The sequence below is a fragment of the Arachis hypogaea genome, chromosome 4 (assembly GCF_003086295.3).
Source record: "Arachis hypogaea cultivar Tifrunner chromosome 4, arahy.Tifrunner.gnm2.J5K5, whole genome shotgun sequence".
NCBI lineage: Eukaryota > Viridiplantae > Streptophyta > Magnoliopsida > Fabales > Fabaceae > Arachis > Arachis hypogaea.
In genome coordinates this window covers 92,171,841-92,197,844 of record NC_092039.1, presented here as the reverse complement: position 1 = coordinate 92,197,844, position 26,004 = coordinate 92,171,841, and the positions used below count along the sequence as shown (strand labels likewise).

General features: G+C 40.3%; 1 non-coding gene across 1 annotated transcript; it reads right to left on the bottom strand.

The window, feature by feature from the left end:
- Positions 1–6,794: 6,794 nt before the first annotated feature.
- Positions 6,795–6,902, bottom strand: LOC112798999 (small nucleolar RNA R71). Its single transcript, XR_003200590.1, has one exon. It is a non-coding gene; the product is annotated as a small nucleolar RNA R71 (small nucleolar RNA).
- Positions 6,903–26,004: the final 19,102 nt, after the last annotated feature.

The following is a 26,004-nucleotide window of genomic DNA, read 5'->3' as shown; positions in this document are numbered from 1 at the left end:
AGTAATTCTTTTTCTATGGTTGTGTAATTCTTCTGTGCATCATTTAGAACACGACTGGCATAATAAATGACGTGCAGAAGCTTGTTATGCCTCTGTCCCAACACTGCACCAATGGCATGGTCATTGGCATCACACATTAGTTCAAATGGCAATGTCCAGTCTGGTGCAGAGATGACTGGTGCTGTTACCAGCTTGGCTTTCAAGGTCTCAAATGCCTGCAGACACTGTGTGTCAAACACAAATGGTGTGTCAGCAGCTAGCAGGTTGCTCAAAGGTTTTGCAATTTTCGAAAAATCCTTTATAAACCTTCTGTAGAATCCTGCATGCCCCAGAAAGCTTCTGATTGCCTTAACATTGGCAGGTGGTGGCAATTTTTCAATTACCTCCACCTTTGCCTTATCTACCTCTATTCCCTTGCTTGAAATTTTGTGTCCAAGGACAATTCCTTCAGTCACCATAAAGTGACATTTCTCCCAGTTTAAAACCAGGTTAGTCTCTTGACACCTTTTCAGGACAAGTGCTAGGTGGTCAAGACAGGAGCTGAATGAGTCTCCATATACTGAGAAGTCATCCATGAAGACTTCCAGGAATTTCTCCACCATATCAGAGAAGATGGATAGCATGCATCTCTGAAAGGTTGCAGGAGCATTACACAGACCAAAAGGCATCCTCCTGTAGGCAAACACGCCAGAAGAGCAAGTAAATGCTGTTTTCTCTTGGTCTTGAGGATCTACTGCAATTTGGTTATAACCTGAATAGCCATCCAAAAAGCAGTAATAATCATGACCAGCTAGTCTTTCTAGCATTTGGTCTATGAATGGTAAAGGAAAATGATCCTTCCTGGTGGCTGTATTGAGCCTTCTGTAGTCAATACACATACGCCACCCTGTGACTGTTCTTGTAGAAACCAGTTCATTTTTTTCATTATGAACCACTGTCATGCCTCCCTTTTTGGGGACAACTTGGACGGGGCTCACCCAGGGGCTATCAGAAATAGGATAAATAATCCCAGCCTCTAGTAATTTAGTGACCTCTTTCTGCACCACCTCCTTCATGGCTGGATTTAGCCTCCTCTATGGTTGGACCACTGGTTTGGCATTATCCTCTAACAGGATCTTGTGCATGCATCTAGCTGGGCTAATGCCCTTAAGATCACTTATGGACCACCCAAGAGCTGTCTTGTGTGTCCTTAGCACTTGAATCAGTGCTTCCTCTTCCTGTGGATTTAAAGCAGAGCTTATAATCACTGGAAAAGTGTCACCCTCTCCCAGAAATACATACTTCAGGGATGGTGGTAATGGTTTGAGTTCAGGTTTGGGAGGCTTATCCTCCTCCTGAGGAATTTTCAAAGATTCTTTTGTTTCCTCTGGTTCCTCCTGATCAGGCTGAGCATCCTTGAAAATGTCCTCAAGCTCTGATTCTAGACTTTCAGTCATATTGATCTCTTCCACTAAAGAGTCAATAATGTCAGTGCCCATGCAGTCATTTGGTGTGTCTGGATGCTGCATAGCTTTGACAGCATTCAACTTGAACTCATCCTCATTGACTCTTAGGGTTACTTCCCCTTTTTGTACATCAATGAGAGTTCATCCAGTTGCTAGGAAAGGTCTTCCTAGAATGAGAGTTGCACTCTTGTGCTCCTCCATTTCCAGCACCACAAAGTCAGTTGGAAAGGCGAATGGCCCAACCTTGACAATCATGTCCTCTATTATGCCTGATGGATGTTTAATGGAGCCATCAGCAAGTTGGAGGCATATCCGGGTTGGTTTGACTTCTTCAGTCAACCCAAGCTTTCTGATAGTGGATGCAGGTATTAGATTGATGCTTGCTCCAAAATCACATAGGGCTGTCTTAGTGCAAGCACCTTCTAATGTGCATGGTATCATAAAGCTTCCTGGATCTTGAAGCTTTTCTGGTAAGCTTTTCAGAATGACTGCACTGCATTCTTCAGTAAGAAATACTTTTTCAGTTTCTCTCCAATCCTTCTTATGACTTAAGATCTCTTTCATGAACTTAGCATAAGAAGGTATTTGCTCAAGTGCCTCTGCAAATGGAATCTTTATTTCAAGAGTCCTTAGGTAGTCTGCAAAGCGGGCAAATTGCTTATCCTGCTCCGCTTGGCGGAGTTTCTGAGGATAAGGCATCTTGGCTTTATATTCTTCAACCTTAGTTGCTGCAGGTTTATTCCTCATAGAAGTGGTTAAAGAAGCCTTTTTAGAGGGATTACTGTCAGCACTCTCAGGTGTCTGATCCTCCCTTGGCGTCTGAACGCCAGGATTGGGTGAAGATTGGGCGTTTAATGCCAACTTCTCTCCCTTTTCTGGCGTTTGAACGCTAGAACTGGGCAGGGAATGGGCGTTTAACGCCAGCTTTCCCCCCTTTTCTGGCGTTTGAACGCCAAAAGTACTCCTCTCTGGGCTCTTACTGTCCTCAGAGGGATTTTGGACAGTGGTTTGGTTATCCTCTGTCAATTGTTCCTTATTTGGCTTTTTGCTACTTTGAGCAGTGTTATTCAATGTCTTCCAATTCCTCAGTTGAACTGCTTGACATTCTTCTATTATCTGTTTAGATATCTGCTGTTTTGCCTGATTCAACTGCAGTTCTATGTTCTTGTTAGCAATTTTAGTTTCTTGGAGCATCTCTTTAAATTCTGCTAACTGTTTTGTCATCAGGTGTAATTGTTGATTAAGCTCAATCATCTGTTCTTGAGGATTAGAATCAGTGGCTACTGCCATGACTTCCTCTTTTGTAGAGAACTCATTGCTAGAGTACAAATGTTGATTTCTAGCAACAGTGTCTATAAGCTCTTGAGCCTCTTCAATTGTCTTCCTCATGTGTATAGATCCATGATGAGCGGATAATTTGTATACTTTTTGGCATTGTTTTTAGTATGTTTTTGATATGATATAGTTAGTTTTTGGTATATTTTTATTAGTTTTTAGTTAAAATTCACTTTTCTGGACTTTACTATGAGTTTGTGTGTTTTTCTGTGATTTCAGGTATTTTCTGGCTGAAATTGAGGGACCTGAGCAAAAATCTGATTCTGAGACCAAAAAGGACTGCAGATGCTGTTGGATTCTGACCTCCCTGCACTCGAAGTGGATTTTCTGGAGCTACAGAAGCCCAATTGGCGCGCTCTCAACGGCTTTGGAAAGTAGACATCCTGGGCTTTCCAGCAATATATGATAGTCCATACTTTGCTCAAGATTTGATGGCCCAAACCGGCGTTCAAAGTCACCTCAGGAAATCCCAGCGTTAAACGCTGGAACTGGCACCCAAATGGGAGTTAAACGCCCAAACTGGCACTAAAGCTGGCGTTTAACTCCAAGAGGAGTCTCTGCACGAAATTTGCTTCATTGCTCAGCCCAAGCACACACCAAGTGGGCCCGGAAGTGGATTTTTATGTCATTTACTCATTTCTGTACACCTTAGGTTACTAGTTTTCTATAAGTAGGACCTGTGACTATTGTATTAGAGGTCTTTGGATCTTTATATCTTTTGATCACTTTAGATCTCTAGATCATCTTTGGACATTTTAGTTCTTAGATCATTGGGAGGCTGGCCATTCGGCCATGCCTAGACCTTATGCTTATGTATTTTCAACGGTGGAGTTTCTACACACCATAGATTAAGGTGTGGAGCTCTGCTGTACCTCGAGTATTAATGCAATTACTATTGTTCTTCCATTCAATTCCGCTTGTTCTTTATCCAAGATATCACTTGTTCTTCAACTTGATGAAGGTGATGATTGACGCCCATCACCATTCTCACTCATGAACAACGTGACTGACAACCACTCTTGTTCTACTAGCATTCGAGGCTCTAGTGAATATCTCTTGGATTCCTGATTGCACGATGCATGGTTGATCGCCTGACAACCGAGTGCTCGCCTGACAAACGAGCCAACCATTCCGTGAGATCAGAGTCTTCGTGGTATAGGCAAGAACTGATGGCGGCATTCAAGAGAAACCGGAAGGTCTAACCTTGTCTGTGGTATTCTGAGTAGGATTCAATGACTGAATGACTGTGACGTGCTTCAAACCTGTAACTTACTGGGCGTTAGTGACAGACGCAAAAGAATCACTGGATTCTATTCCAGTAGGGGAGGGAACCACACCGGTGATTGGCAGCACTGTGACAGAGTGTGTGCATTAGCTTTCACTGCGAGGATGGGAGGTAGCTGCTGACAACAGTGAGACCCTACACGAGTTTGCCATGGAAAGGAGTAAGAAGGATTGGATGAAGGCAGTAGGAAAGCAGAGAGACGGAAGGGAAGGCATCTTCATACGCTTATCTGAAGTTCCTACCAATGAATTACATAAGTATCTCTATCTTTATCTTATTGATTTTTGTTTATCACCATTACCATTTGAGTTTGCCTGACTAAGATTTACAAGATGACCATAGCTTGCTTCAATACTAACAATCTCCGTGGGATCGACCCTTACTCGCGTAAGGTTTATTACTTGGACGACCCAGTGCACTTGCTGGTTAGTTGTGCGAAGTTGTGTAATGCCATGGTATTGAGCTACCAAGTTTTTGGGGTTCATGACCGGGGATTATGAGAGTTGTGAAAAAGTATTGTTCACAATTTCGCCCACCAAGTTTTTGGCGCCGTTGCCGGGGATTGTTCAAGTTTTGAGCAAGCTTTTGGTAACATCAGTGCCAAGATCCGGCAACAACATCAAGTTTTTGGTGTTATTGCCCGGGATTGTTTAGGCTGGACAACTGACGGTTCATCTTGTTGCTTAGATTAGGTATTTTTTTTCAGAGCTCTTAAGAATGAATTCTAGTGTTTCAAGGTGATGTTCTTATCATCACCAAAGCTGATTGATCTTCATCAATTTAGCTCTTGAATGCAATGTCCTGCTGAAGCTTGGCCGGCCATGTCTAATTTCTTTAGACTAAAGCTTTAGACTAACATTGCATGATTCCTGGAATTCTCATTAAGAATTTTGATACCTTTATTTTCTTTTTCTACATAATTTTCGAAAAATCCAAAAAAAAAATTATAAAATCATAAAATCCAAAAATATTTCTTTTTTGAGTCTAGAGTCTCATCTTAAGTTTAGTGTCAATTGCATGTTTCTGTTCTTATTGCATTCATGCATGTGTCCTCATTGATCTTCAAGTTGTTCTTGATGATTTCCTTGTTCTGATCTTTGAATTCTATTGACTTGAGTGTTTTGTGTGTCTCATATGCATTTTCGTTTTGTTAGTGTCAGTAGTATACAAACTGCTAAGTTTGGTGTCTTGCATGCATTGTCATTTGATTCTTGTTGCATTTTGGTTTGTCCTTATTATTAAAAATCCAAAAATATTTTTAATTTGTGTCTTTTCAAGTCAATAATACAGAGAATTGAAGATTCAGAACATACAGCAGAGGAATTGCACAGAAAAAGCTGGGCGTTCAAAACGCCCAGTGAAGAAGGACAGACTAGCGTTTAAACGCCAGCCAGGGTACCTGGTTGGGCGTTTAACGCCCAAAAGGGTAGCATTTTGGGCGTTAAACGCCAGAATGGATACCATTCTGGGCGTTTAACGCCAGGATGGCACAAGGGGGAAGATTTTGTTTTCAAAATCAATTTTTTTTAAGTTTTCAAAGTTTTTCAAAATCAAATCTTTTTCAAATCAAATCTTTTCAATCAAATCTTTTTCAAAATCAATTTCTTTCCTTTTTCAAAAATACTTATTAACAATTAATGATTTGATTGAACATTTTTTGCCTTTTCTGTTGAGGAAGGTTTTATGTTTGATTCATATCTTTTCTTGTTAGGCAAGTCATTAATTTTTAAAATCATATCTTTTCAAATTGTTTTCAAATCATATCTTTTAAAATTGTTTTCAAATCATATCTTCTCAATCACATCTTTTTAAAACCAATCATATCTTCTTAACCACATCTTTTTCAAAATAGTTTTCAATCAAATGTTTCTGATTTCTAATTTCAAAATCTTTTTCAAAAATCATTTAATTTCTTTTCCCTTTTCATTTTCGAAAATTAAGTAATGTTTTTCAAAAATATTTTTTTTAAATTTTCCACTTAATTTTCGAAAATTACTTCCCTCCTTCTCACATCCTTCTATTTATGGACTAACACTATCCCTTAATGCAAAATTCGAACTCCATCTTCTTTGATAAGTTCGAATTTTCCACTTCTGTCTTCTACTCTTCTTTTCCTCTGACACTTCAAGGAATCTCTATACTGTGACATAGAGGATTCCACATTTTCTTGTTTCCTTCTCTTTCTTATGAGCAGGAGCAAAGACAAAGGCATTCTTGTTGAGGCTGATCCTGAACCTGAAAGGACCTTGAAGAAAAAGCTAAGAGAAGCCAAAGCACAACTCTCTTTAGAGCACCTGGACGAACTCTTCAAGGAAGAAGAACAAATGGTAGCCGAAAACAACAACAATGCCAACAATGCAAGGAAGGTGCTGGGTGACTTTACTGCACCTACTCCCGACTTCTATGGGAGAAGCATCTCTATCCCTGCCATTGGAGCAAACAACTTTGAGCTTAAGCCTCAATTGGTTTCTCTAATGCAACAGAATTGCAAGTTCCATGGACTTCCATTGGAAGATCCTCATCAGTTTTTAGCTGAGTTCTTGCAAATCTGTGACACAGTCAAGACTAATGGGGTTGACCCTGAGGTCTACAGACTTATGCTATTCCCTTTTGCTGTAAGAGACAGAGCTAGGACATGGTTGGACTCTCAACCTAAAGAAAGCCTGGACTCTTGGGAAAAGCTAGTCAATGCCTTCTTGGCAAAGTTCTTTCCACCTCAAAAATTGAGTAAGCTTAGAGTGGAAGTCCAAACCTTCAGACAGAAGGAAGGAGAATCCCTCTATGAAGCTTGGGAAAGATACAAACAATTGATCAGAAAGTGTCCCACTGATATGCTTTCTGAATGGAGCATCATAGGTATTTTCTATGATGGTCTCTCTGAACTGCCCAAGATGTCCTTGGATAGCTCTTCTGGAGGATCTCTTCATCTGAAGAAGACGCCTACTGAAGCTCAAGAACTGATTGAAATGGTTGCAAATAACCAATTCATGTACACTTCTGAAAGAAATCCTGTGAACAATGGGACTAGTCAGAAGAAAGGAGTTCTTGAGATTGACACTCTGAATGCCATATTGGCTCAGAATAAAATATTGACTCAACAAGTCAATATGATTTCTCAAAGTCTGTCTGGGATGCAAAATGCACCAAGCAGTACTAAGGAAGCTTCATCTGAGGAAGAAGCTTATGATCCTGAGAACCCTTCAATAGAAGAGGTGAATTACATGGGAGAACCCTATGGAAACACCTACAATCCTTCATGGAGGAATCATCCAAATCTTTCATGGAAGGATCAACAGAGACCTCAACAAGGTTTCAACAATAATAATGGTGGAAGGAACAGGTTTAGCAATAGCAAGCCTTTTCCATCATCTTCTCAGCAACAGACAGAGAGTTCTAAGCAGAATACCTCTGACTTAGCAACTATGGTCTCTGATCTGATCAAAACCACTCAAAGTTTCATGACTGAAACTAGGTCCTCCATCAGAAATCTGGAAGGACAAGTGGGTCAGCTGAGCAAGAAAATTACTGAACTCCCTCCAAGTACTCTTCCAAGCAATACAGAAGAAAATCCAAAAGGAGAGTGCAAAGCCATTAACATGGCCGAATTCTGGGAGGAAGAAGAGGCAGTGAACGCCACTGAGGAAGACCTCACTGGACGTCCATTGACCTCCAATGAGTTCCCCAATGAGGAACCTTGGGAATCTGAGGCTCAAACTGAGACCATAGAGATTCCATTGGACTTACTCCTGCCATTCATGAGCTCTGATGAGTATTCTTCCTCTAAAGAGGATGAGTATGTCACTGAAGAGCAAGTTGCTAAATACCTTGGAGCAATCATGAAGCTAAATGACAAGTTATTTGGAAATGAGACTTGGGAGGATGAATCCCCTTTGCTCACCAAAGAACTGAATGACTTGTCTAGGCAGAAACTACCTCAAAAGAGGCAAGATCCTGGGAAGTTTTCTATACCTTGTACCATAGGCACCATGACCTTCAAGAAGGCCTTGTGTGACTTAGGGTCAAGTGTGAACCTCATGCCCCTCTCTGTAATAGAGAAATTAGGGATCTTTGAGGTGCAAGCTGCAAAAATCTCACTAGAGATGGCAGACAACTCAAGAAAACAAGCCTATGGACTTGTAGAGGATGTTCTGGTTAAAGTTGAAGACCATTACATTCCTACTGATTTCATAGTCCTAGAGACTGGGAAATGCATGGATGAATCCATCATCCTTGGCAGACCCTTCCTAGCCACAGCAAAGGCTGTGATTGATGTTGATAGAGGAGAGTTGATCATTCAAGTGAATGAAGAATCCTTGGTGTTTAAAGCTCAAGGATATCCCTCTGTCATCATGGAGAGGAAGCATGAAAAGCTTCTCTCAAAACAGAGCCAAACAGAGCCCCCACAGTCAAACTCTAAGTTGGTGTTGGGAGGCCACAATCAAACTCTAAGTTTGGTGTTGGGAGGTTCCAACACGGTTCTGAGCATTTCTGAGGCTCCATGAGAGTCCTCTGTCAAGCTAGTGACACTAAAGAAGCGCTTGTTGGGAGGCAACCCAATGTTTTATAATTAATTATTTTCTTTTGTTATTTTATCTTTTTTGTAGGTTGATGATCATAAGAAGTCACAAAAACAATGAAAAAAGCAAAAACAGAGTGAAAAACAGGAAGAAAAACAGCACACCCTGGAGGAAGATGCTGCTGGCGTTTAAACGCCAGTCAGCCTAGCAGTTGGGCGTTTAACGCCCAGTCTGGCACCCATCTGGGCGTTTAACGCCAGAAGGGGGCACCAGACTGGCGTTAAACGCCAGTAAAGGGCAAGAACCTGGCGTTAAACGCCAGGAATGGGCACCAGCCCGGCGTTTAACGCCAGAAATGGCTTAAAACGTGGATTTTGATGCCATTTGGTGCAGGGATGCCTTTTCCTTGACACTACAGGATCTGTGGACCCCACAGGACCCTACCATCACTCTCTCTCTTCTTCCCCCATTCACCAATCACCTCAACACCTCTTCCCCAAAAACCCCTCACCTATCAAATCCCATCTTTCTCTTCACCACTCACATCCATCCTTCATAAACCCCACCAACCTCACCCTTCAAATTCAAACCACTTTCCCTCCCAAACCCACCCATCATGGCCAAACCCTTTACCCCCTCTCTCCTATATATACCCTTCTTCAACCCTTCATTTTCACACCACCTAAACACCACTTCTCCCCCTCTTTGGCCGAACACACCACCATCTCCCTCTTCCTCCTTTCTTCTTCTTCTACTCTCTTCTTTCTTCTTTTGCTCGAGGACGAGCAAACATTTTAAGTTTGGTGTGGTAAAAGCGTTGCTTTTTCGTTTTTCCATAACCATTATGGCATCCAAGGCCGGAGAAACCTCTAGAAAGAGGAAAGGGAAGGCAAAGGCTTCTACCTCCGAGTCATGGGAGATGGATAGATTCCTCTCAAGGGTGCATCAAGACCACTTCTATGAAGTTGTGGCCTTGAAGAAGGTGATCCCCGAGGTCCCCTTTTCACTCAAAAAGGGTGAATATCCGGAGATCCGACATGAGATCCGAAGAAGAGGTTGGGAAGTTCTTACCAACCCCATTCAACAAGTCGGAATCTTGATGGTTCAAGAGTTCTATGCCAATGCATGGATCACCAAGAACCATGACCAAAGTGTGAACCCGAATCCAAAGAATTATCTCACTATGGTTCGGGGGAAATACTTGGATTTTAGTCCGGAGAGTGTGAGGGTAGCGTTCAACTTGCCTATGATGCAAGGAGATGAACATCCTTACACTAGAAGGGTCAACTTTGATCAAAGGTTGGACCAAGTCCTCACAGTCATATGTGAAGAGGGCGCACAATGGAAGCAAGATTCAAGGGGAAAGCCGGTCCAATTGAGAAGGCATGACCTCAAGCCCGTGGCTAGAGGATGGTTAGAGTTCATACAACGCTCAATCATTCCCACTAGCAACCGGTCCGAAGTTACCATAGATCGGGCTATCATGATCCATAGCATCATGATTGGAGAAGAAATAGAGGTTCATGAGGTCATAGCTCAAGAACTCTATAAGGTGGCGGACAAGACCTCCACCTTGGCAAGGTTAGCCTTTCCTCATCTCATTTGTCACCTCTGTTATTCAGTTGGAGTTGACATAGAGGGAGACATCCCCATTGATGAGGACAAGCCCATCACCAAGAAAAGGATGTAGTACACAAGAGATCCTACTCATCATGAGATCCCTGAGATTCCTCAAGGGATGAATTTTCCTCCACAAAACTATTGGGAGCAACTAAACACCTCCCTAGGAGAGTTAAATTCCAACATGGGACAACTAAGGGTGGAGCATCAAGAACACTCCATCATCCTTCATGAGATTAGAGAAGATCAAAGAATCATGAGGGAGGAGCAACAAAGACAAGGAAGAGACATTGAGGAGCTCAAGCACTCCATAGGATCTTCAAGAGCAAGGAAGAGCCGCCATCACTAAGGTGGACCCGTTCCTTGATTTCCTTGTTATTTATTCTTCTGTTTTTCGAATTTTATGCTTATGTTTATCCATGTTTGTGTCTTGTGATCATTAGTGTCTTAGTGTCTATGCCTTAAAGTTATGAATGTCCTATGAATCCATCACCTTTCTTGAATAAAAATGTGCTTAATTGAAAAAGAAAAAGAAGTGCATGAATTTTGAATTTTATAACAGTTTAATTATTTTGATGTGGTGGCAATAATTTTGTTCTCTGAATGTATGCTTAAACAGTGCATGTGTATCTTGAATTTGTGGTTCATGAATGTTGGCTCTTGAAAGAATGATGAAAAAGGAGACATGTTACTGAGGATCTGAAAAATCATAAAAATGATTCTTGAAGCAAGAAAAAGCTATTCAAAAAAAAAAAAAAAAGAGAAAAATCGAAAAAAAAAAAGAAAGAAAAGAAAAAAAAAGAGAAAGAAAACGAAAAGAAATAGAGAAATAAGAGTTGTGATCCAAGGCAAATAAGAGTGTGCTTAAGAACCCTGGACACCTCTAATTGGGGACTTTAGCAAAGCTGAGTCACAATCTGAAAAGGTTCACCCAATTATGTGTCTGTGGCATGTATGTATCCGGTGGTAATACTGGAAGACAGAGTGCTTTGGGCCACAGCCAAGACTCAATAAGTAGATATGTTCAAGAATCATCATACTTTACTAGGAGAATCATTAACACTATCTGGATTCTGAGTTCCTAAAGAAGCCAATCATTCTGAATTTCAAAGGAGAGAGTGAGATGCCAAAACTGTTCAGAGGCAAAAAGTTAAAAGCCCCGCTCATCTAATTAATACTGATCTTCATAGATGTTTTTGGAATTCATTGCATATTCTCTTCTTTTTATCTTATTTGATTTTCAGTTGCTTGGGGACAAGCAACAAATTAAGTTTGGTGTTGTGATGAGCGGATAATTTGTATACTTTTTGGCATTGTTTTTAGTATGTTTTTGATATGATATAGTTAGTTTTTGGTATATTTTTATTAGTTTTTAGTTAAAATTCACTTTTCTGGACTTTACTATGAGTTTGTGTGTTTTTCTGTGATTTCAGGTATTTTCTGGCTGAAATTGAGGGACCTGAGCAAAAATCTGATTCTGAGACCAAAAAGGACTGCAGATGCTGTTGGATTCTGACCTCCCTGCACTCGAAGTGGATTTTCTGGAGCTACAGAAGCCCAATTGGCGCGCTCTCAACGGCTTTGGAAAGTAGACATCCTGGGCTTTCCAGCAATATATGATAGTCCATACTTTGCCCAAGATTTGATGGCCCAAACCGGCGTTCAAAGTCACCTCAGGAAATCCCAGCGTTAAACGCTGGAACTGGCACCCAAATGGGAGTTAAACGCCCAAACTGGCACTAAAGCTGGCGTTTAACTCCAAGAGGAGTCTCTGCACGAAATTTGCTTCATTGCTCAGCCCAAGCACACACCAAGTGGGCCCGGAAGTGGATTTTTATGTCATTTACTCATTTCTGTACACCTTAGGTTACTAGTTTTCTATAAGTAGGACCTGTGACTATTGTATTAGAGGTCTTTGGATCTTTATATCTTTTGATCACTTTAGATCTCTAGATCATCTTTGGACATTTTAGTTCTTAGATCATTGGGAGGCTGGCCATTCGGCCATGCCTAGACCTTATGCTTATGTATTTTCAACGGTGGAGTTTCTACACACCATAGATTAAGGTGTGGAGCTCTGCTGTACCTCGAGTATTAATGCAATTACTATTGTTCTTCCATTCAATTCCACTTGTTCTTTATCCAAGATATCACTTGTTCTTCAACTTGATGAAGGTGATGATTGACGCCCATCACCATTCTCACTCATGAACAAAGTGACTGACAACCACTCTTGTTCTACTAGCATTCGAGGCTCTAGTGAATATCTCTTGGATTCCTGATTGCACGATGCATGGTTGATCGCCTGACAACCGAGTGCTCGCCTGACAAACGAGCCAACCATTCCGTGAGATCAGAGTCTTCGTGGTATAGACAAGAACTGATGGCGGCATTCAAGAGAAACCGGAAGGTCTAACCTTGTCTGTGGTATTCTGAGTAGGATTCAATGACTGAATGACTGTGACGTGCTTCAAACCTGTAACTTACTGGGCGTTAGTGACAGACGCAAAAGAATCACTGGATTCTATTCCAGTAGGGGAGGGAACCACACCGGTGATTGGCAACACTGTGACAGAGTGTGTGCATTAGCTTTCACTGCGAGGATGGGAGGTAGCTGCTGACAACAGTGAGACCCTACACGAGTTTGCCATGGAAAGGAGTAAGAAGGATTGGATGAAGGCAGTAGGAAAGCAGAGAGACGGAAGGGAAGGCATCTTCATACGCTTATCTGAAGTTCCTACCAATGAATTACATAAGTATCTCTATCTTTATCTTATTGATTTTCGTTTATCACCATTACCATTTGAGTTTGCCTGACTAAGATTTACAAGATGACCATAGCTTGCTTCAATACTAACAATCTCCGTGGGATCGACCCTTACTCGCGTAAGGTTTATTACTTGGACGACCCAGTGCACTTGCTGGTTAGTTGTGCGAAGTTGTGTAATGCCATGGTATTGAGCTACCAAGTTTTTGGGGTTCATGACCGGGGATTATGAGAGTTGTGAAAAAGTATTGTTCACAATTTCGCCCACCAATCCACCAGCTGAGTGGTCTAAAGATATATGAGCTTTTTCTGTAAGCCCATAGTAGAAGATGTCTAACTGTACCCACTCTGAAAACATTTCAGAGGGGCATTTCCTTAGCATACCTCTATACCTCTCCCAGGCATTATAAAGGGATTCATTATCCTCTTGTTTAAAGCCTTGGATGTCCAGCCTTAGCTGTGTCATCCTTTTTGGAGGGTAAAATTGATTCAGGAATTTGTTTGATAACTGTTTCCATGTCTTTATGCTTGCTGTAGGTTGGTTGTTCAACCACCTCTTAGCTTGATCTTTTACAGCAAATGGAAACAGTAATAGTCTGTAGACATCCTGATCCACCTCTTTATCATGTACTGTGTCAGCAATTTGTAAAAATTGTGCCAGAAACTCAGTAGGTTCTTCCTGTGGAAGACCGAAATACTGGCAATTTTGCTGCACCATGATAATGAGTTGAGGATTTAGCTCAAAGCTGCTTGCTTTAATGGGAGGTATACAGATGCTACTCCCATATGCAGCTGTAATGGGGTTAGCATATGACCCCAGAGTCCTTCTGGACTGTTCAATTCCACTTAGGTCCATGATGGAGAAAGGGAATATGATATGGACTCACAAGTACAGTATTTTATTTATTTTTTTTGACCAAAAATAATAAAATAAAATAAATGGAAAATAAAATCAAATTTCGAAAACTAAAAGAAAATAAGATCAAAGCAAATTAAAAACTAGATCAATTAGTTAATTAAAAAGATTTTGGAATTAGCAATTGAAAATATATGATTGAAAATTATTTTGAAAAAGATTTGATTTTTTTTTTAATGAGGAAAGAGAAAAACAACAAAATGACACCAAACTTAAAATTTTTAGAAAATCAGACACAAATTTTCGAAAACTCAAAGGAAAACAAAAAGAAGACACCAAACTTAGAATTTTTAAAGATCAAAAAGGGACTAAGGACATGCAAATTCGAAAAATTAAAAGAAAACAAAAGCATGCAATTGACACCAAACTTAAAATATGAAACTAGACTCAACTAAAAGACTCTAAACCAACAAAAATAAAAAAGTCCTAATCTAAGCAACAAGATAAGCCGTCAGTTGTCCAAACTAGAACAATTGCCCGGCAACGGCGCCAAAAACTTGGTGCACAAAATTGCAATCACACTTTTGCAATTCCGCACAACTAACCAGCAAGTGCACTGGGTCGTCCAAGTAATACCTTACGTGAGTAAGGGTCGATCCCACGGAGATTGTCGGCTTGAAGCAAGCTATGGTTATCTTGTAACTCTTAGTCAGGATATCAATAATTATCGGGGTTGATTGTAAAAAGCAAAAGAACATGAAATAAGTACTTGTTTTGCAGTAATGGGGAACAGGTTGAGGTTTTGGAGATGCTCTATCTTCTGAACCTCTGCTTTCCTACTATCTTCTTCTTCAAGCACGCAAGGCTCCTTCCATGCAAAGCTATATGTAGGGTTTCACTGTTGTCAATGGCTACCTCCCATCCTCTCAGTGAAAATGTTCAATGCGCTCTGTCACAGCACGGCTAATCATCTGTCGGTTCTCAATCGGGTTGGAATAGAATCCAGTGATTCTTTTGCGTCTGTCACTAACGCCCAACTCTCAGGAGTTTGAAGCTCGTCACAGTCATTCAATCCTTGAATCCTACTCAGAATACCACAAACAAGGTTTAGACCTTCCGGATTCTCTTGAATGCCATCAAGTCTAGCTTATACCACAAAGATTCTGATTAAAGAATCCAAGAGATATCTACTCAATTTAAGGTAGAACGGAGGTGGTTGTCAGGCACGCGTTCATAGTTGAGAATGATGATGAGTGTCACGGATCATCACATTCATCAGGTTTAGGAACAAGTGATATCTTAGAATGGAAGCAAGCATGATTGAATGAAAAACAGTAGTAATTGCATTAATCCATCAAGACACAGCAGAGCTCCTCACCCCCAACCATGGGGTTTAGAGACTCATGCCGTAGAAGATACAATGAGAAACGTGTAGAGTGTCATGAGGTACAGATACAATGTCAAAGGATCCTATTAATAGTGAACTAGTAACCTAGGGTATACAGGAATGAGTAAGTGACGTAAAAATCCACTTCTGGGTCCACTTAGTGCGTGCTTGGGCTGAGCATTGAAGCTTTCATGTGTAGAGACTTTTTCTGGAGTTAAACGCTAGCTTTTATGCCAGTTTGGGCGTTTAACTCCAATTTTTATGCCAGTTCCAGCGTTAAACGCTGGGAATTCTGAAGCTGATTTGCAACGCCGGTTTGGGCCATCAAATCTCGGGCAAAGTATAAACTATTATACATTGCTGGAAAGCTCAGGATGTCTACTTTCCAACGCCATTGAGAGAGCGCCAATTGGGCTTCTGTAGCTCTAGAAAATCCACTTCGAGTGCAGGGAGGTCAGAATCCAACAGCATCTGCAGTCCTTTTCAGCCTCTGAATCAGATTTTTGCTCAGGACCCTCAATTTCAGCCAAAAAATACCTGAAATCACAGAAAAACACACAAACTCATAGTAAAGTCCAGAAAAGTGATTTTTAACTAAAAACTAATAAAAGTATACTAAAAACTAACTAAAATATACTAAAAATATACTAAAAACAATGCCAAAAAGCGTATAAATTATCCGCTCATCAGTTGGTTAAGACTTCCCAACCTCTTCTTCAGATTTCATGTCGGATCTCCGGATACTCATTCTTCTTGAGCTTGAAAGGGACCTCAGGGATCACCTTCTTCTTTGCCACAACATCATAGAAGTGGTCTTGATGGCTCTTGGAGATGAATATTTCCATCTCCCATGGCTCGGAGGTGGAAGCTTTTGTCTTCCCTTTTCCTTTTCTAGAGGATTCTCCGGCCTTAGGTGCCATTGATGGTAGTGGAAAATAAAAAAGATTGTGCTTTGACCGCACCAAACTTAAAATATTGCTCGTCCTCGAGCAATAGAAGAAAGAAGAGAAGAAGAAGAAGAAGAAGAAGAAGAAGAGAATATGTAGGAGAGGGGGAAGTGTAGGTTCGGCCAAGGTGAAGAAGAGGGGGTCGTGTTGTGTGAAAATGAAGTAGAATGAAAGGGTATATATAGGGAAAGGGGAGAGTGAAGTTTCGGCCATATAGGGTGGGAATGGGTGGGAAAGTGTTTTTGAATTTTGAAGGTGGGTGGGTTTTATGGGGAAGAGTGGATGGATATGAGTGGTGAAGGGGGTGATTGGGAATAGGGTTTGAGGTGATTGGTGAAGGGTGTTGGGAAGTGTGACATGGGGAAGAGTAAAATAGGATTAGGAGGTAAGGTGGGAATATGTTAGGTGGGGATCCTGTGGGGTCCACAGATCCTGAGGTGATCCTATGGGGTCCACAGATCCTGAGGTGTCAAAGAATTCCATCCATGCACCAAAATAGGCATGTAAAATGCCATTGCACACCATTCTGGCGTTTAAACGCCGAGTGGTGCACATTCTGGGCGTTCAACGCCCACAAGTAACATGTTTCTGGCGTTGAACGCCAGCTTCATGCTTGTTACTGGCGTTCAGTGCCAGAGTGTTGCTTGTTTCTGGCGTTCAGCGCCAGTTTCATGCTCTGTTCTGGCGTTGAACGCCAGCCAGATGCTCCTTACTGGCGTTGAACGCTAGCCTGTGCTTCCTCCAGGGTGTGATTTTTCTTCTACTGTTTTTGATTCTGTTTTTAATTTTTATATTTTTTCGTGACTCCTCATGATCATGTACCTAATAAAACACAAAATAAAAATAAAATAAAATAAAATAAAAATTAGATAAATAAAATTGGGTTGCCTCCCAACAAGCGCTTCTTTAATGTCAATAGCTTGACAGTGGCTCTCATGGAGCCACAAAGGTGATCAGGTCAATGTTGTATAGTCCCAACACCAAACTTAGAGGTTGGATATGGGGTCTTAACACCAAACTTAGAGTTTGGTTGTGGCCTCCCAACACCAAACTTAGAGTTTGACTGTGGGGGCTCTTCTTGACTCTAAACTGAGAGAAGCTTTTCATGCTTACTCTCTTTTGTCACAGAGGGATGGCCATGTGCCTTAAACACAAGGTAGTCCCCATTCAATTGAAGGACTAATTCACCTCTGTTGACATCTATCACAGCTCCTGCTGTGGCTAGGAAAGGTCTTCCAAGGATGATGCAATCATCCTCTTCCTTCCTAGTGTCTAAGATTATGAAATCAGCAGGGATGTAAAGGCCTTCAACCTTTACTAACACGTCCTCTACTATTCCATAAGCTTGTCTCAATGACTTGTCTGCCAATTGTAATGAGAACAAGGCAGGTTGTACCTCAATGATCCCCAGCTTCTCCATTACAGAGAGTGGCATAAGATTTATCCCTGACCCCGGATCACATAGAGCCTTTTCAAAGGTCATGGTGCCTATGGTACAAGGTATTAAGAACTTGCCAGGATCTTGTCTCTTTTGAGGTAAAATTTTCTGAATCCAAGTATCTAGTTCACTAATGAGCAAGGGAGGTTCACTTTCCCAAGTCTCATTACCAAACAACTTGGCATTCAGCTTTATGATAGCTCCTAAGTATTGAGCAACTTGCTCTCCAGTCACATCTTCATCCTCTTCAGAGGAAGAATAGTCTTCAGAGCTCATGAATGGCAGAAGGAGATTTAATGGAATCACTATGGTCTCTGTATGAGCCTCAGATTTCTTTGGATCCTTAATAGGAAACTCCTTTCTGCTTGAGGGACGTCCCAGGAGGTCTTCCTCACTAGGATTTTCGTCCTCCTCCTCCCTTATGCATTCGGCCATATTGATTAAATCAATGGCCTTGCACTCTCCTTTTGGATTCTCTTCTGTATTGCTTGGGAGAATACTGGGAGGAGTTTCAATGATTTTCTTACTCAGCTGGCCCACTTGTGCCTCCAGATTTCTGATGGAGGATCTTGTTTCACTCATGAAACTGAAAGTGGCCTTTGACAGATCAGAGACTAAATTGGCTAAATTAGAAGTATTTTGTTCAGAATTCTCTGTCTGTTGCTGAGAAGATGATGGAAAAGGCTTGCTATTGCTCAGCCTATTACGTCCACCATTGTTAAAGCCTTGTTGAGGCTTTTGTTGATCCTTCCATGAGAAATTTGGATGATTTCTCCATGATGAATTATAGGTGTTTCCATAAGGTTCACCTATGTAATTAACCTCTGCCCTTGCAGGGTTCTCAGGATCATAAGCTTCTTCAGAAGCTGCCTCTTTAGTACTGTTGGATGCATGTTGCCATCCATTCAGACTTTGAGAGATCATGTTGACCTGTTGAGTCAACACTTTGTTCTAAGCCAATATGGCATTCAGAGCATCAATTTCAAGAACTCCTTTCTTCTGAGGTATCCCATTATTCACGGAATTCCTCTTAGAAGTGTACATGAATTGGTTTTTTGCAACCATGTCAATGAGTTCTTGAGCCTCTTCAGGCGTTTTCTTTAGGTGAATAGATCCACCTGCAGAATGGTCCAATGACATTTTCGAAAATTCAGATAGACCATAATAAAATATATCTAATATGGTCCATTCTAAAAACATGTCAGATGGACATCTTTTGGTCAGCTGCTTGTATCTTTCCCAAGCTTCATAGAGGGATTCACCATCTTTTTGTTTGAAGGTTTGAACATCCACTCTCAGCTTGCTCAGCTTTTGAGGAGGAAAGAATTTATCCAAGAAGGCTGTGACCAGCTTATCTCAGGAGTCCAGACTATCCTTAGGTTGTGAATCCAACCATATTCTAGCTCTGTCTCTTACAGCAAAGGGGAAAAGTATGAGTCTGTAGACTTCAGGATCAACTCCATTCATCTTTACAGTCTCACAGATCTGCAAGAACTCAGTTAAAAACTGATAAGGATCTTCAGATGGAAGTCCATAAAACTTGCAGTTTTGTTGCATTAAGGCAACTAGCTGAGGTTTCAGCTCAAAGTTGTTGGCTCCAATGGCAGGAATGGAGATGCTTCTTCCATCAAATTTGGATGTTGGCTTTGTGAAGTCACCAAGCATTCTCCTTGCATTATTATTATTTTCGGCTGCCATCTCCTTCTCTTGTTCTAATGTTTCTGAAAGGTTACCTTTAGATTGTTGTAACTTAGCTTCTCTTAATTTTCTCTTCAGAGCCTTTTCAGGTTCTGGATCAATTTCAACAAGAGTGCCTTTATCCTTGTTCCTGCTCATATGAAAGAGAAGAAAACAAGAAAAGAAAGAGGAATCCTCTATGTCACAGTATAAAGATTCCTTTATGTTAGTAGAAAAAGAAATGGGAGAAGAATGTAGAAGAGTGAATAGTCTGTATAAAGAGTAAGGATAGGAGAGAAGAAGAGAAGTGTTAATAAATAAATAATTAAATAGAATAAGAGAGAAGAGATAGAAAATTCGAAAATAATTTTTAAAAAATGTTAGTATTTTCGAAAATTAGAGATAAGATAAGATTAAAATTAAAATTTAAAACAAAAGAATTTTTGAAAAAGAGATGAGATATTTTCGAAAATTAGAGAGGAAAAAACAGTTAGGTGGTTTTGAAAAAGATAAGAAACAAACAAAAAGTCAAAGAGTTAGTTGAAAAAGATATTAAAATCAAATTTGAAAAGATAAGAAGATAAGAAGTTAGATAAGATATTTTAAAATCAAATTTTTGAAAAAGATAAAATTTTGAAAAAGATAAGATAAAAGATAAAAAGATTTAATTTAAAAATTTAAAATTACTTACTTCACTAACAAGAAACTACAAGATAAGATTCTAGAACTTAAAGATTGAACCTTTCTTAATAAGAAAGTAACAAACTTCAAATTTTTGAATCAATCACATTAATTATTAGTGAATTTTCGAAAATATGATATATAGATAAGAAAAAGATTTTGAAAATATTTTGAAAAATATTTTTTTGAAATTTTCGAAAAATAGAAAAAAATGAAAAAGATATAATTTTTGAAAAAGATTTTTAAAAGATAAGATTTTTAAAATTGAAATTTTGACTTCACTTGTAAGAAATAACTAATTTTAAAAAATTTTTGACCAAGTCAACCCAAAATTTCGAAAATTTGGAGAGACAAAAGGAAAAGATATTTTTTATTTTTGAATTTATGATGATGAGAGAGAAAAACATAAAAATGACCCAAAACATGAAAATTTTGGATCAAAACACATTATGCATGCAAGAACACTATGAATGTCAAGATGAACACCAAGAACACTTTGAAGATCATGATGAACATCAAGAACATATTTTAGTAAATTTTTTGATGCAAAGAAAACATGCAAGACACCATACTTAGAAATCTTTAATGCATGGACTCTAACAAACAAAAAATGCATATGAAAAACAACAAACAACACAAAACAAGAAAACATCAAGATCAAACAAGAAGACTTGTCAAGAACAACTTGAAGATCATGAAGAACACCATGAATATATGAAATTTCGAAAAATGCAAGAAAAAATTTTTTTAAAGCATGCAATTGACACCAAACTTAAAAATTGACTCAAAACTCAAACAAGAAACACAAAATATTTTTTATTTTTATGATTTTATAATTTTTTTGTATTTTTATTATTTTTTTCGAAAATAAAGGTTGGAAAAACGAAAAAGAAAAGAAAAATTTTGAAAAAGAAGATTACCTAATCTGAGCAACAAGATGAACCGTTAGTTGTTCAAACTCAACAATCCCCGGCAACGGTGCCAAAAACTTGGTGGACGAAATTGTGATACAAGAGTTCCAGGCACTGTTAGAGAAGCTCACAACTCCGTTCAACTTAACCAGCAAGTGTACTGGGTCATCCAAGTAATACCTTACGTGAGTAAAGGTCGATCCCACAGAGATTGTTGGTATGAAGCAAGCTATGGTCACCTTGTAAATCTCAGTTAGGCAGATTAAATGGTTATGGGTTTCGAAAATTAATAATAAATAGAAAATAAAAAGGGATAGAAATACTTATGTAAATCAATAGTGGGAATTTCAGATAGGCGTGTGGAGATGCTGTGCTCCTCTCGAATCTCTTATTTTCTTATTACATTCATCCAATCCTTCTTACTCCTTTCCATGGCAAGCTGTATGTAGGGCATCACCATCATCAATGGCTACTTTTAATCCTCTCGGAAAAATGGTCCTATGCGCTGTCACTGCACGGCTAATCGTCTGGAGGCATCACCCTTGTTGATAGCTACATCCCATCCTCTCAGTGAAAATGGTCCAAATGCTCTGTCACAGCACGGCTAATCATCTGTCGGTTCTCAATCAGGTTGGAGTAGAATCCATTGATTCTTTTGCGTTTGTCATCACGCCCAGCCTTCAGGAGTTTGAAGCTCGTCACAGTCATTCAATACCGGAATCCTACTCGGAATACCACAGACAAGGTTAGACTTTCCGGATTCCCGGGATCCTACTCAGACTACCATAGACAAGGTTAGACTTTCCGGATCCCCATGAATGCCTCCATCTATCTAGCTTATACCACGAAGATTCTGTTGGGGAATCTAAGAGATATGTGCCCGGCCTAGAGTAGAACGGAAGTGGTTGTCAGTCACGCACGTTCATAGGTGAGAATGATGATGAGTGTCACGGATCATCACATTCATCAAAGTGTTGTGCAACGTATATCTTGGAATAAGAATAAAAGAGAATTGAATAAAAAGTAATAGTAATTGTATTGAAACTTGAGGTACAGCAGAGCTCCACACCCTTAATCTATGGTGTGCAGAAACTCCACTGTTGAAAATACATAAGTGAAAGGTTCAGGCATGGCCGAATGGCCAGCCCCCTGAATGATCAAAAGACCGAATGGCCAAAAGATTAAAAAGTCAAAAGATTAAACTGTCAAAAGATGACTAATACACTAGTAAAAAGTCTTATTTATACTGAACTAGCTACTAGGGTTTACATGAGTAAGTAATTGATGCATAAATCCACTTCCGGGGCCCACTTGGTGTATGTTTGGGCTGAGCTTGATCTATCCAGGAGCTGAGGCTTTTCTTTGAGTTGAACTCCAAGTTATAGCGTGTTTTGGGCGTTCAACTCCGGATCATGACGTGTTTCTGGCGTTTAACTCCGGACAGCAGCATGTACTTGGCGTTCAACGCCAAGTTACGTCATCAATTTCCGAATAAAGTATAAACTATTATATATTGCTGGAAAGCTCTGGATATCTCATTTCCAACGCCGTTGAGAGCGCGCCATTTGGAGTAATGTAGCTCCAGAAAATCCTTTTTGAGTGCAGGGATGTCAGATTCCAACAGCATCAGCAGTCCTTTTGTCAGCCTTTTTCAGAGTTTTGCTCAAGTCCCTCAATTTCAGCCAGAAATTACCTGAAATCACAAAAAAACACACAAACTCATAGTAAAGTCCAGAAATATGAATTTAACATAAAAACTAATGAAAACATCCCTAAAAGTAGCTTAAACTTACTAAAAACTACCTAAAAACAATGCCAAAAAGCGTATAAATTATCCGCTCATCAAGTATACATATAGCTCAAAGTGCATAATGCAAAAAGTACAATAAAAAGCAAAAAGAGAAAAATATGCAAAAATACAGAAAATGAACAAAATAAGAAGAGAGTTTGTAGTGTTTCACCAAAATGAATAGATGCCAGAGATGGCGACCTCCCCACACTTAAATAATACCATCGTCCTTGATGCTCACTCAAGCAGGGTGTGATGAAGTGTCATCTCCGGAAGGATGGGCTATTGGTGTCTCGGTGGTGGTCTGAGGATCTGCAGACTGGGTGGTTGAGGGTGGCTGGCGGAGACGCGGTGGTGGCTGGTGGTGGGATGGTGGTAGAGAGGGGGAGTTGCAGAGTTTAAGAGGGAAAGGGGTTAGGGTTTGGGGCGCGACAGGGAATGGTTCGCGTGACATGGGGTTAGTGATCGCGAATCCACGCGAACGCGTGGGTCACGCGATCACGTGACTAAGGTGAAATGGGGTTGACGCGGATGCGTGGTTGACGCAATCGCGTGGGTTGGGTATGAGATTGGTGACGCGGATGCGTGAAGCACGCGACCGCGTCGCTGGAATTTGTGCTAGACGCACGATTCCATCATCGTTTTAGCGCAACTCTCTGTTTGATAAAGGGGGTCATAAAATCCGCGCGACGCAATTGCGTCACTCACGCTTTCGCGTGGGATGGAGGTTGTGTATGTGACGCGTTCGCATCAGGGACGCGTACGCATGGGTTGTTTTGTGCTAAACACACAACAGCCGCACGATTCCAGCCCAACTTTCTGGGCGTTGGATCTTTACGCCGATATCCAGATCTCGCGTTTGCGTGAGTGACACAGATGCGTGGGAGGTCGTTTCGCAAGTGACGCGATCGCGTGGTGGCATGCGGTCGCGTGGGACAGTTGTGTTACGGGCACACCTCCAGCCTCGCTTCAGCGTGACTCTCTGTTCACTTTCCTATTCTTTTAAAGCACTTGTGACGCGGACGCGTCAGCGATGCGGTCGCGTCGCGTGCTCTCTCTCTCTCTCTTTTTTAATGCAATTATGCAGTATGCAATGCTAATGAATAATATTCAGGTTCAATTGAAAAAGAATAAAAATAAATAATACGAAATAAAACTGGAAAAGAAACGACCATACCATGGTGGGTTGTTTCCCACCTAGCACTTTTAGTTAAAGTCCTTAAGTTGGATATTGGATGAGCTTCCTGTTATGGCGGCTTATGTTTAAATTCATCCAGAAATCTCCACCAAAGCTTGGAATGCCAATAGCCTCCGGGGTCCCAAACGAGATACGTAAAGCTATTAAGTGAGTTCAAACAGGCTTCCAGGCTCTTGGAGAGTTGAATGGTAGAATAGATTTCAGGATCCCAAACTCTACTTTTACACTCGTTTTTGTCTTGATCTGCATCTTTCTAGCCGGGTGATGAGTGATCTGAATCCTCACTGCAGTGACCAAACAGTTTTCGAGATCCTTTAAATTGAGCTTGACACCAATTCCTGTACCTCAAATTGAAGTGAGAAACTTCATTGAATCTTGCATACCAGGGCTGAGTGCGAGTCATTTTCCTTTTGCTCTTAAAGCCACAAAGAGCTCTAAGCTGGCCATCTTTTTCAAGTAAACCATATTCAAGTGAAAAAGTAAAGATAAAAGCTAAGGATTTTACCCACTTAAAGTCTGCGTTGGGTGGTAATGGCCTTGGGATAGGTGTTTCTAGTGGCTCTGCAAGCTCTACTCCCTTGTGGTCTTCTATGAATTCCTCCATTTCTTTGCAAATTTCTTCAACTTCGACCATGTCTTGATCAAAGTCATTGATATCTTCCTCATCACTTGAGTCATAAATCGGAGGTTGAGAGAAGTCGATCTCAGCATCATCTTCATATTCACTTGGGGAAGATTCTTCTGTCTCAAAGAATTCACTTGCGGATGCAAGTTCATTACTAAGAAGACTTGACTTGTGGTCATCATCATCAAGGAAACATGTGTCTTGGGTAACTCCGTCTAGTTCCCCATAAGATACCTGCTTTGGGGGTTGTGCACTATCCTCCTTAGCATCAGTTGTAGCGTTTTTGATGGAATTCTCCACAACTCTAGATTCAGGTGGCGGTTTGGCATCTCCTAAATCTTCAACCAACTCTTCTTCTTCTACAATGACAGCGTCCTCTACTTGTTCTAGTACGAAGCTATGCTCTATACTGTCCACTGGAGTTTCTGGTGTCTTCTTTGTGTTGCATTCTTCATTAGATTCTCCATATGAAGCCATGGGAGTCTGTTGAGTATCTGAACGTCTGGAAGATAATTGATTTATTGCTTGCTTCAGTTGATGAAGGGTTGCATTAAATTGGTTTACTGATTCTTCGAAGTAAACATGTGATTCTTGGCTTGATGGATATGGATATGATGCGTAGAGGAGTGGTGATTCTTGGGAGTAATTGGATTGGTGTTGGGGCGGATAAGGATCATATGACGGCGGATGGTGAAAAGAAGCTTGTGAGTATGGTGGGTTGAGGTTGTATTGAAGGGATGGTCTCTGAGCACAGGGTGGGGCTTGTTGGTAGTTACAAGGCGGTCCACCAAATCTATCAGTTGGGCACGCATTGTAAAATGGTCTTTGTCCATGATATCTAGGAGGGTGTTGTTGCCTAAAGGGGTGATCAGATCCTCTTGGCTCCATCCGTCTTTGATTGCTTAGACCTTGATGCATAGTCTTGTTATAGCTTCCATTCCTTGCAACAAAATTAGAACCAAACTCAAAGCGAGAGGGGTGAGAATTCATAGTAGCTATCAGAAATAAGAGGGAAGAGAGAAAACAAATAAACAAGTAAAAGAAAAATATTTTTTATTATTATTATTTTTTTTGAAAAATATTTACAATAACCAATAATAAGGCACACGTTTGCAATTTCCTGGAAACGGCGCCATTTTGAAGAACTAAAGATTGATGGTTTAGAAGTTATAGTAAACTCTCGTTGTAAGTATAGTTACTAAACCAAGCAATCAACCTTTCTTACAAACGTTTTGGTTGTCACAAGTAACAAACCCCTAAATAAATTGATAACCAAAGTATTTAAACCTCGGGTCGTCTTCTCAAGGAATTGCAGGGAGGTATGTTCTTATTATTGGTTATGAATTTTGTAAATTGGGGGTTTTGAGAATGAGGAACAAGTATGATAAATGACAAATAAAATAAATAAATGACTGTAAAATAAACTCTTGGCAAGGTATGAGAAATTGGAAGTCCTATCCTAGTTATCCTTATCAATGATGATAAAAATTGAATTTTAATTCCACTTAGTTAACCTCTGCTGGTGC